Source organism: Acanthochromis polyacanthus, chromosome 15, assembly GCF_021347895.1.
Source record: "Acanthochromis polyacanthus isolate Apoly-LR-REF ecotype Palm Island chromosome 15, KAUST_Apoly_ChrSc, whole genome shotgun sequence".
Classification (NCBI taxonomy): Eukaryota; Metazoa; Chordata; class Actinopteri; family Pomacentridae; genus Acanthochromis; species Acanthochromis polyacanthus.
This window is the reverse complement of record NC_067127.1, coordinates 15,234,891-15,246,962: the sequence shown is the minus strand read 5'-3', so window position 1 is coordinate 15,246,962 and position 12,072 is coordinate 15,234,891. Positions and strand designations below refer to the sequence as shown.

Here is a 12,072-nt window from a genome sequence, read left to right as displayed (position 1 = left end):
GTCCCAGCCCTTCTCCATCAATTACCCCCTCACAACTCAAATTTACATTAGGTACTACTCGCTGCCGCAAAAAATTGCTTGTCCTGTGCTTTCCTTCAGGCGTTCTACAAACTCAACAAAACACATGGTTGTATATTTTAAGATCAACCCTAGTTTGCTGAAGTATAAGAAATATTATTGTCTTGGGTGTACGTGCGCTGGTGATAAGACTCACACATCTGTAGGCTCGGTGTGGGTGATCTGCCAGACTGCAAAGGTGGTACTGAAGACCAGGAAACCCGTAGGGTGAATGTTATCAGCAGGGCAGTAGGCGGGTGTTTAACAGAACCCAGATAGCCTGTCCTCACCTGGCCTCAGGCAAAGTATCAAAGTCGTTGTCAAAAAAAGATGAAGCCAACACAGGCCGTCTGCCTTGGGTTAATAGCACTAAAAGTAAGGGTCAGGACTTCTATTATGGACTAGTACCTTATCAAACTGGGACCAGTCACCTGTCCATCACCTGCTATCCATCTGACCGAGTCTTCAATTAAGAATGACATGTGTACAAAGTAACACTATATCTGTGAAGTGCAGCTGTGCAGTCATTTTCATCTTTTTTTGAAAATCCTATAGATGCAGTGGTGCAGGTCAAAGCTGACAGACGCCTATAGGGGAGAGATACTTGGCCAACCTTATCTGAGCAGAAATGCAAAGTGAAAAACAAAAAGTCAACCTAAATAGTTTGGCTTTATTTTTCTCTGGAGCCACTGTTCTCCACTCAGGCCTCAGCCACTTCACCTCTCTCTCTTTAGCCCCTTGTTTCTTTATAGATCAGCCTCTTATTAACTCATTGTTGCTTCCTTTTGGTCTTTTACACCCTTGTGCGTCTTATTATTCCCAGCTGCTTTTCTTTCCATAAGAAAAAGCTCAATGTACACTCAAGTGGACCATGAGCATATTTGCTTTTTTCCGCCCCTTTCATCCATCCTCCAATCTCTAAACCCACCCCTCACTCCTTCGCCTCTTTGTTCTTGTTTTCAATTCTTCCCTGGCCCCATTCCTCTTTTTTTCCTGCCAATGGACTGATTTCTTTTTATCCAGGAGCGCAGCAGATTAACAGATATTGTATCATGGCCAAGACAGGCAAAGCCCCTCTCTGTCCCTGACATCTAATTAATGGTAATCCTTTAATCTGCTGCTTGTAGTGCAGACCCCTTGGTCGCTGTCCCGTTTGCAGCAACAGAAGCAAGTCTGAAGACGGCGAAGAGATAGAGTGGAGAGAAAGCGGGTTTGCTCACTCCGCAGGTCGATCTGGGCTGCTTTGGACAAAGACACATGAAGCACAATGAGAGATAATGTCTTTTTCATTTCTAGGGATTACATGTATTTCATTTGTACTGTATAACTTACTGCCTGTCTGTACCTGCTGCTGCTGAGTGAAGTGAGAAGTGTTAGGGATACTTTGCATCCTATCCCATGCTAAGTGCATGTAAATGTATACAATGTTCATAGTGACACAGATAATTTAACCTGTTTTTGCACGTACACCTGCAGACAAGCCTGCACATGCAAACACACACTGGGCTTAATCTCTGACATTGACTGTGCGGTGATGACATCTGTATTTGTGGCACCAGCCCTGTGTTGTAGACATAGATGTAATTAACAACGGGGGAGAGGGAAGCAAATCCTGTCATCTTAATTAACTTAATTAATAGATATAAATAATCACCTTCAGACTGTCTTCATTTGTTAAGCAATAAAACCGGGTATTAAAACCTCATCTTGGTTCTGTCATAAACAATATGCAGCTTCTCTCTCCGACGGTGACACCACAGATGGTGTTTGGATGTCATCTAACGAATTTGTAGTGTAGCTTTAATGCGGCAGCACTGTTTTGGACTACCAAAAAAGATTCGAAAGCTCCCAGCAGCCAAGTTCATGTGACAAACTTATGTATGACCAGACTGCAGTGAGTAATCAGCTGCAGAAAAGTCTCTTACCAAAACAATTATATCACATTTGTACCATCTGTATTGTATTATTCATCTGCTGAGCAGACAGAGCAAGCCCTTCCAAGATAGAACACGAATTTTGCTTTTGGTGTTTGCTCATTATGAGCCAGGTTTGTTTATTCAATGAACACAAAAATTTAGGAGGAGAACGGTGTCTTGTATTTAGGCCAAGTTTGAACAGTGTCTTTTACTGGCACGGCCCACAAAGGTCGTGGAGCAAATCCAAGGGCAAACACAGAAAGCACAATAACACCTTCTCCACACTTGCCACAGGTAATTCTCTAACAAATACACACATGTATCCAGACAGAAAGACCAGTTTGTAGGTGTGTCCGAATGCACAAGCCCACACATCCAGCTCATATACAACAGACATGTTTACACACACACACACACACACACACACACACACACACACACACACACACACACACACACACACACACACACACACACACACACACACACACACACACACACACACGCACACACAGCAACAGAGAGGGTTCAGATATCTGCAGACAGTGGCTGTGATTAATGCATCAGGCATGGGGCCCTGCTGTAATAGGTGTCTGTGTCTTAATCACTCTCTCAGCATGTTTCATTAGCTCCTGATGGTCTCTGATGAATGGACTGGCCCCGAGTCTCCCAGCATCTCTGGTGGTGCTGTCACCCAACGGGCTCCGCTTCTGAGGTGCTAATCGATCCCACCCCCTCCTCACCCGTAATCTCCCTGCAGAGAGCCCTGCCACAGATTGGCAGGTGTGTCTGTCAGGTTGTTAAAGATATGATGCTCATGAGCACAGTCTGCTCCTGAATTCATTAACCTACATCTGAAGGATAATTCAGGCACCGGTCGTTGGCCATATGCGCTTTGATTGCTGGATTCTTTCCCACTGTTGGGATTTAGTGCCAGGCGATGGGCAGTTTAATAACAAATGCAGATGGCCTCTGGTGTTTCTTCATTCTTACTACTAGTCTCTTATCCTCATCCCCTCTGGGAATACTGAACTCGTGTTGCACTCTTAAGATGCTGCACTTCATTTGTAGTATACTGTAAATCCCTACAAATATGGCACCAGTTATTTTAATGAAGCTGCACTTCCAATTATACAACATGTCTTAGATTCTTCCACGGTTCCTGCCCATTTATATTATATAATAGGAGGAAAACCCAATTGCTAATCTGCTTGATGTGCATAACGTGTAAAGATAATAGTTTTGAGGGGTAAAACGAACATTTTTTTTTCACATCTCATTCCACCTGAGAGGACTGCATCCTTGTATAATATCTTCATCCTCTCTGTGCTTGATTGTAAACATGTCACCTGAGAACTTTTGATGCTGTGTCAGCTAAAACACATATGGACCTGAGGGCAATACTCTAGCAGCAGAGATCTGTTGGATGTTTAGTAGAGTTGTATTTGAAATCTGGGGGGGGGGGCAGAAAGAAAGAAATGTTGATCTCTTGCATTCAGATGTGCCTACATTATCGGAATAAATGCTGCGTCAGGCTATGTTGTGGGCTATTACCTCCTGTCCTAAATGCTGTTGCAGAGATTGTTGCTGAGGCAGGCATTGCAGTGTTGGGGCTTGGCGTTGGCACATGAGCCACAGAGTTTGCCAGCTCCTTCTCTCTTAGCACTCTCTCAGTGCATCATGGGGATGGGAGCCGCCAGAACACGGAGGGAGGAGAGGGGAAGCCACCAGCTGGGGCTACAGGAGGCAGGCTGGACTCTCATGTTCCCAACATGTTTCAAATTAACCCCACGCTGCACCCAGCTCTGCCTTCATCCTCTCCAGCTAGAGCAGGCATGGCCATGCATGCATCTTTCATCACTCTAGGCTAAAATTAAATTTTGACTAATAGTAAACACACAACTGTAGTGCAGTAGGCATTTTCATGTCAATTTTCCCTAGAAAGTTTCTTTTCATGGATTTTGACATGATGGATTGAACAGACAGATCAGTTCTGAATATCAAGTGAGTCTGACTTCCATGCCACCAAAGGTAGTCCAATCGCACATCTACAATTAATAACTTTTCCATCCATTCTCTTCCATTTATCCAGGCTGGGACCACAGCGGCAGGGCATTCCAGACATCCCTCTCCCCAGTAACATTTACCAGCTTCTGTCGTGGTGTTGCCTTGCCAGATGAGATGTGTAATGCTTTAAGCTAGTTCTTGTTCAGTTGGATGTTCTCGGAAAACCTCCAGAGGAAATTGCCCTTGAGGCATCCTTTTCAGAGTCCTGAACCACCTTAGTGGGCTCCTTTTGACTTGAAACAGCAGTGAATCTACGGTCCCTCTGGATGCCCAAGCTCCTTATCCTATCTCTAAGGCTGAGCCCAGCCACCTTATGACGACAATCCATTTTGGTCGCTTGTATCTGCAAACTTATTCTTTCAGTCACTACCCAAAGCTCTTGATCATAGATGAGGGTAGGAACACAGATCGACTTTGCCTTCCGGCTCAGTGTCCGTTCAGTACAACGCCCACGTGATGCTGATGCTGCACCAATCTGTCGGTCCATTTCATGCTCCATTTTCCCATCACTCGTGAACAAGATCCCAAGATACTCCTTTGCTTGAGGCAGCAACTCACCCCCAACCCAGAGGGAGCGAACCATCGGTTTCAAGCAGAAAACCGTGGCAGTCAGAGGTGCTGACTTGATCCATAACTCTATCCATAACTGCACTCTTTCCCATACCTAAATAAAGTATTTCAGTCGCCCTTCCTTTACCCTAACCATTCAGTTGTATTCAGTGCTTTATATTTTGAATGGATCAGACAACCTTTTGAGTGTGAAGGGAATTACTCATTTGAACTCACAGACATGACAACAGAGTTGGGGCAGTGATGGTGCAATGGTTAAGACTCTGTGCTGATGATCAGAAGGTCAGAGGATCAAACGCCAATGCTGCCATTGTTGAGTCCTTCACTGTTCTTGCTCCATGGGTGCTGTACCATGACTGGCTTAGTGCTCTGACCACAAATGGGATATGTGACAATAACATTTCACAATGCTGTAAAATGCACTTGTGTGTCATCTTCTACAAAACAACAGACAATTCTGGGTTTCCCCTACGCTCAACAGCATATTTTAGCCTATAGTCGTCGATTTCTTTGCTGTTTTAGGTCAGAGTCATTGCTCTATCCACAGTAGACAGACAAAGTTGATGGTGGTTAAAACAATGAATGCTTGCGTTCCTCTGTTTCTGCTGGCAAGGTATACCGCATTAGATCTATGTAAAATCACAACTCATTAATAGATATTGGATATTTTTTCCGGTGGTCATTCATGGTATTACCATCAAAGAAATTCCTTTCAGCCCAAGCTACACCACGGTGAAAGAACCAGATGGAAATATCTTTTCAGTCAATTAAGTTTGTGCATATATCACAAACACATTTTAGATCAACAAATCTTTGCATGTTTTTTATTCCTGTGCTGTCAGTCATTTTCAGTGAACCAGTATGGGGCAGGACACCACTCTGGTGACCCAGAAAATGGAGGAGAAACTTCAGACATGTCGCAAAGGGAAAAAATTTCACCCAAACTGCGCCATTTTCATAAAGCCAACCAAGTAGTTGTCGTACCCAAAACATAACCCAACAGGAAGTAAAAGTCAGCAGTGAATGAAAACCAACCAAACTTAAGGCGAAAATAATGATCTCACATGGAATGCAAAGCTGAAGTGAAGTGGTTTTGTTTAGTGAAAGTGGAAAACGGTCACTGGACTAGCAAAAAGGTACCATGTACAGCTTTTACCCGCTAGTCATGCTGTGGAGCTATGCTTTGTTTTTCTCATCTCACATTGTTTTATTGACCCACAGGTCATGTGACAATGTGCCAACACAGAAGGTGATGAGGAAAACTGCTCGCTAGTAGATTCTGTAGGTAAAAATACCTCACTTTTTCATGACAGCACCGCAGGCAAACAAAATACAGGGCTCATATCAAAACTAGATTTATGGCAGGGTACAAGCTAGCAATTTTTGACATCAGTAATTACTGAACAGATACCGAACAGATGAAAAATAATTGAAAGAGGCATGATTTTTGTTCATGTGAGTGAAAAAAGATGTGCTTTATTTCGAATGCTCTCTTAACTGTTTTTGGCCCGGAAAAACCTTTGCATCTGACCCAGTAATTATGTCAGAAGGCTACTGAAAGTCTTTGATTTCACTGCAATTGAAGTCTAAGAGGATGCATAAATGAAAGAACAAAAGGCAAAGAGAGGAAAGGAGGCGATTATACCGTACAGCAGAGCAATGCAGAGGGAGGTTTGGCTGATTAAAAAGAGTCTTGTAAAATTCTCTACCTCACCACCACCATTTGTCTCCTCCATCTCCTTACTTCCTCCCATGCATTTCATGTTCTCCCCTGCTCTCTCATCCCCATCACTCCTCCTCGCTGCTCATTTGCTCTCTCTTCCTCCCCTTCCTTTCCCCTCCCTTCCCAGTCTGTGTGCTCTCTGCTACTTGGAGTCTCACCAATCCCTCGTGTTGTTTCACACCAGACTGTGTAGAAAATACTAAAAATATATGTGTTTGGTCCTGGCAATCCCAAATGGCAACTTTATCGAGAACAAAGGAGATAGCAGGGCAGCTCAAATAACTCATGAAGAGAGAGAGGATGCTGCTCTTGGGGCTCTGTTGCCCTACTGAAGAACATTATTACTGGATTATTGATTTACAGCACAAAATGGATGGAACATAAGTAGGGTTAAGCTCATTAATCCCTCTCCCGCCTCTTTTATGAAAATGGACTTGTTATCAGTGATTATTCTAATGGATTGTTATGATTGAACACTTTTCGTCGCGTGCGCCGGCTGCCTTACAAAATCACAGAGCACAGGGACAACAGAGGGTGATGATTGGGGATGTGCAGACAGGATGAAGGAGGCAGGCATGAGGCTCACAACAGAGGTATCTGCTAAAGTGAAGGCACCAAAATAAAAGCTCAAAACACAGACGGTGGAATTGCTGACATTCTGGTGACATTTGGTGCGTCACTGGCATTTGGCAAGACATACGAGCAGGTAGCTCAGCTCTCATCTCTCCCAGCATAAGATGGGACCACTCACACCCCCTAAGATATTCAAGCTGCTGCAGTGGGGTACGTGTCTTAAAGGATCTTTTCAACTTAATGCACACTGTTTTAAGATTGAATGATCTTTGTTATGCTTTGTTTTGAAAGGAAATGTTCTCTTGTGATGCTCAATAAGTGTTTTAATTTACAGTAATGAAAACAGTATGACATATCAACCTCAATCTTTGTCTTTATGACTCTCCCTGCCTCCCTTCCACTCTCTCTTCCTCTCTCTCCTCTCCCGGCTCCATGTACATCCATCAGGGAGTGCTCCAATGGAGCGCGGCGGGTCCGACGATTGTCCTCATAAATTGTGTGTGTGTCGGGGTGCAGAGGGGCTAAGTGAGCAGTAAATAACAAAGGGTCCCGCCGCCATCCGTTCACCATCGCCACATTTCCGGCCACGCAAGATTACCCAGGATGCCCCTGGAGGGGCGTCTTCTTCCTCTGTGTGATGAATGGACAAGAGGAGGGAGGAACATGCCTTTGCCACCCAGCCTCTGACAGAGAAAAGGTGAGGTCCAGAAACCCTGCTGATTTAAATTGATGAGTGTCTTTATTTCGCTGTAAAAAAAAAAAAAATAGAAAGAAAGAAGCTGTTTGTCTCCCTCTTTCTGTAATAACAGATCGCTCGGCAGATATCTTTAACTGCCTCCATTCTTCACTGTCAGTCCCTTTTCTCTCTATCCCACTCACTTTCTCTTACTCTCTTGTGCCCCTTTTCGATTTTTCCTCTCCTGCCTATTCTCTGTCTTTCTATTGACTGTGCATTCATAAACCGCCTCTGGTCACTTATTTCTCCTCTATGTCCCTGTGCTTTTCTGCATCCTTACAATATTTTCCAGTTCTGGTCCCTGATGTGATGTTCCTCTTAACTTCTCCTGCTATAATGGTCCAAGTAGCTATCAAAAACACCATCAACCCTGAGAGTACCACTTATGGTTTTCTTATTCACCACTCATGGTTCTATAGATGAAACTCCCTTTTTCACATTTGAGTGATTTAACTGTTTCAGATTTAGTTTTTCTATACTTTGTTCTCATCCATTATCATACAGCTTTATTTCTTTTCATCCGAGGAATACTGCTTTATTCGAGCACAAACTCTCTTTTTCTGGCACCTGATTCTTGACTATTTCCTACAATCTTGCATTTTTCTCAGTGCATGCTTTACATTTCACCTCGATGCTCACCATAACACCATCCATCTGTCTCGTTCCCCCTTTTCTCTCCTGTTTCTCTTATCTCCAATTTGCCAGATTTACACCTGGCAAGTAAAATCTCCGTCCCCACCGACATATGGTTTTGTTTTTTAATTTCCCATCTTACAAATACAGATTGTGACAGGTATATTGTACAATCTGTGATCCTGGTGCAGCTGCTCCATTTAGTTGAAAGACATCCGGCTGGCATGTGAAAAAGAAGTTAATGTTAGGTTTCGAGATAGTTGGGCTTGATGAGAGAGATGCTCTCTCAGCCAGAGGAGTTTTCTCTCGAAGCGCTGACAACCGTAAGAAAGAAGATGAATGTTTCAAAATGGGATGTTCAGCCTGTTTTCTGAGATATTCTTAACATCACTTATGTAAGAGCTGAGTTATAGGTAGCCCCATTAAATGTTGCCTTCCCTCTTTCTGTTTTTGTGTGAGAGAGAACATCATGTCAAACTGTGTGCTGGAATTGTTTAACTGTCAAATTGTGGCACTGAGTTTGACAGGGTGTTCTCAAAAGAAAGAGCGTCAGTTATCGAGGCATGTGGCCAACTGAATGAGAATTATTTGCTTCTTTCCCACACATACTGCTACGTGACACAAAGAAATCCAAATAATGACAGATATTTCGTACTTATGTGCCACAGGATAGGGATAACATGTCTATAGATTTCTATATAAGCACTACATATTGCATATGGATCAATAAAGTATTTAATAGTTTGACGTGCAACCTTTTTAAGAATATCGATTTGTGCAGTGTTCTGCATGAGGGCTCAATTTGGAGTGTATTGACTGTGGTGTTGTTGTGATATGGTGAGAGAGGGCCTCGGGCTCCGAGCAGACGCTCTCAACGCCACAGTTATTGACCCTCTTGACCTTCTCCCTACAAAGGCAATATAGGAATGTCTATGTGCTCCCAGTGTATTGTATCAACACTGCAGAGATATAAACAGAACCAGTCAGTCTACTCTTATTAAAACCAAGAATGCTTATAATGCTTCTCTCAAATAGCGTTCCCATTAGAGCTGTGTACTGGGCCTACATGCCTTTTAAATAGTGATATATTATATATACTATACTATTCCTTTAGCTCCAAGTATCTAAAACTGTCAAGTACTATTGCATTGAATGCATGATCAGTTTCTTTATTTTTGTTCAAGTATTCCATGACCAAATACAGCCTCATTTATAAAAATAATCATCATTCAGAATCATACATTCTCTTAATTGTATGTTGTGTTTTACTTAAATGAAAATTTGATAACTGTAAATACAGAAATTCATAATGAAGATGCGAACTTGAGGTTTACTACAAAACCAAAGAAGACAACACAACAGGTCAGAACTTTTTACTTTCAAGGTACATCCCTCACAAAGCATGTATCACAGTGGCTAAAATTACAGCTGAAGCTACTGTAAATCTACTAAGACACAGATTGGATTTTTAGGTTCCAGCTCAAACTTTTTATCCATGAATTGTAAAACTTCAGCTCAACATTCAAACACCCCTAAAGCTCAACATATTAACATACATTTGGATTGACAAACCCTCTTGTAACATCATCCATTGGTCTAATTAGCTGCAGTTTTGAAGCTTGGTGTGGTGGCTCTTGTTTTGCAGCAGCGCCTGACTCCTCCTAACTCCCAGCTATCCATAAATAAGCAAAGAAACAATGTGAGTGGAGATGAGGTGCTGGGTCAAGAGGTCTGCTTGCCATAGACTATCCTATGGTGACTATCCTATGGTGACTATCCTATTCGTGATTCAAAGTGACCATGTTCTGAATTGTTTTTTTAAATGGGTGCGTTATATCTAAATTTAATCTTGTACAGCTGCCATAAATGTGGAAATTAGAGACCAAAAATGTTTGTTTTTGTACATGTGTACTTCTGTTGTAAAGTCAGACATCTTAACAGAGAGGTTTATGGAGACCATTAGAGAAACTACAGGTTTTGACATTTGGCTTCACTTTTCAGTGAACTTTCAAGAACCTCATTGGTTTTTTGTTTTTTTTAAATGTTGGACACAACCGCATCAGCTAAGGTAAACAATGATGTCTCCTGGTTGCAGCTCCTTACTTAATGGACAAATATGACAGTGGTATTGATCTTCTTATCTAACTCGTTATCAAAACAAATCAAGAACCCTTTAGAAAAATATTGAACCGTTGGTTTAAAACTGGATGCATTTTGGAGATGTGGCTTATGCTGCTGAGTAAAAACAGATCTTTTTTGTGTTAAACCTTGCATACACGGTAAAGGTATTGAAAAAAGCTTTGCTGTCAGGTATCTTGGGAAATAACTGGGTATTGATAATCGATATAGAACCATCACATATTGAGGACCTTCTTGTTCCAGCACTTCATTTGTGCATATTAAATGAAACACTCAGCCCAAAGATGACATTTTTATGACTGCTCTATTCTTTGAAATGGAAAATTTTAGATGTCGCATTCCCTTGTACTTGAGCCTGACATTTTTTGATATCTTTTGGCTTCTTCCCCGCAATTTAGAATGAAGTTCTATCTTGTTCGTCCATACAGCATAAAGTTGTAATAATGTTCCCACTGAGAGGTAAAGAGGTGAAGAGGCAAATTTCTACTTTTATTTCACCAGCATACCCTGTTTAAACTGTTACAGCTGTGAAACCGCATAACAATTATTTTTAAGAGATGACCAGCTGGACTAGGTGAGACGGGTGAGCATTATCAAACCTCTTCAACTCTCTTATCCCTTCTCCTCCCATTTCTCTCTCTCTCTCTCTCAGTGTCAGCCTTCCCTCCACCCTCCCACTGCTGACTTGGGCATCAGTGCAGAGGTAAGAAGCCTCCCTTGGCTAGAGGTGACCCCCTGGACCCTATTAACATCACACATACTCCGAGTGGCCAAAACACACTCTCTAAATGAACTCTCCTCTCCCCCTCAGCCACCATCATTGCCAGAGCCCACCGCTGGGTGAATTAGATTGCAGCCTTTTTAATATGGCTCTTAATGGTTTATAAATTGCACGTAATGATTCCTCCTTTCCTCTCCCTCTTGCAGAGCTTTTTATGGCCCCTTGATTTTCCGAGGGAGTGGGTGGGATTTAATATATGGTGGAGGAGGCAGAAGGAGGAGGTGAAACCTGCGCGGCTTTCTGCCTGCCCTTAACGCTTCCCCTGGCTCCGGAGCAGGAGTCTTGGAAATAATGCTGGACACTGATACTATCTGGCTGTACTATGTAACTGCTGGGACATGACAATACTGCGTGATGAAATGCTCACTAGAGATGTGCAAATAATCAGGAGTTGTGTTTCGTGGAAGGCAGAGAGCATGATGAAAGGTGCAGTTTGTGTGAGTGGCCACACCTTAGGGAAAGACAAAAATGTGAACATCTCAACCAGGTGCAGGACCAAAATATGAAAAGGGAAGGATTGCACTAAGAATGTCACCCCTGGGTAAATGTTAATGTATTTTTACACCTTGCCGGCGCAGTCTAGACGTTACATATTAAGCCTGAATAAAGTCATCGCACGGTACAAAGTCATCTTTCTCTGTGTCCCTTCTCTTCAGTGAACCGGCAAACCTGAACCCCCTCTTGTGCTGAGATGGGACCGAGGATGTGCTCCAGCATCCCTTCCCCTCCCAAACATTTTCTCTGTGGTTCAGTATTTTTCTATTACAGCGTTTGAAAGGTCACTGTGCACTGTTGGTATTGCTCTAACTCCAGAGGAATGATGGCATACGCACCACAACTCATGTGCTATCAAGAGATAAGAAAGTGAAAATCAGAA

At 42.7% G+C, this 12,072-nt stretch overlaps 1 long non-coding RNA gene across 1 annotated transcript; it reads left to right on the top strand.

Annotated features, from left to right (window-relative positions):
* The first annotated feature begins 6,514 nt into the window (after nt 1–6,514).
* On the top strand, nt 6,515–11,825 carry LOC110949979 (uncharacterized). Its single transcript, XR_002595614.2, has 4 exons — nt 6,515–7,116; nt 7,354–7,603; nt 11,067–11,117; nt 11,342–11,825. It is a non-coding gene; the product is annotated as an uncharacterized LOC110949979 (long non-coding RNA).
* The last annotated feature ends 247 nt before the right edge of the window (nt 11,826–12,072 follow it).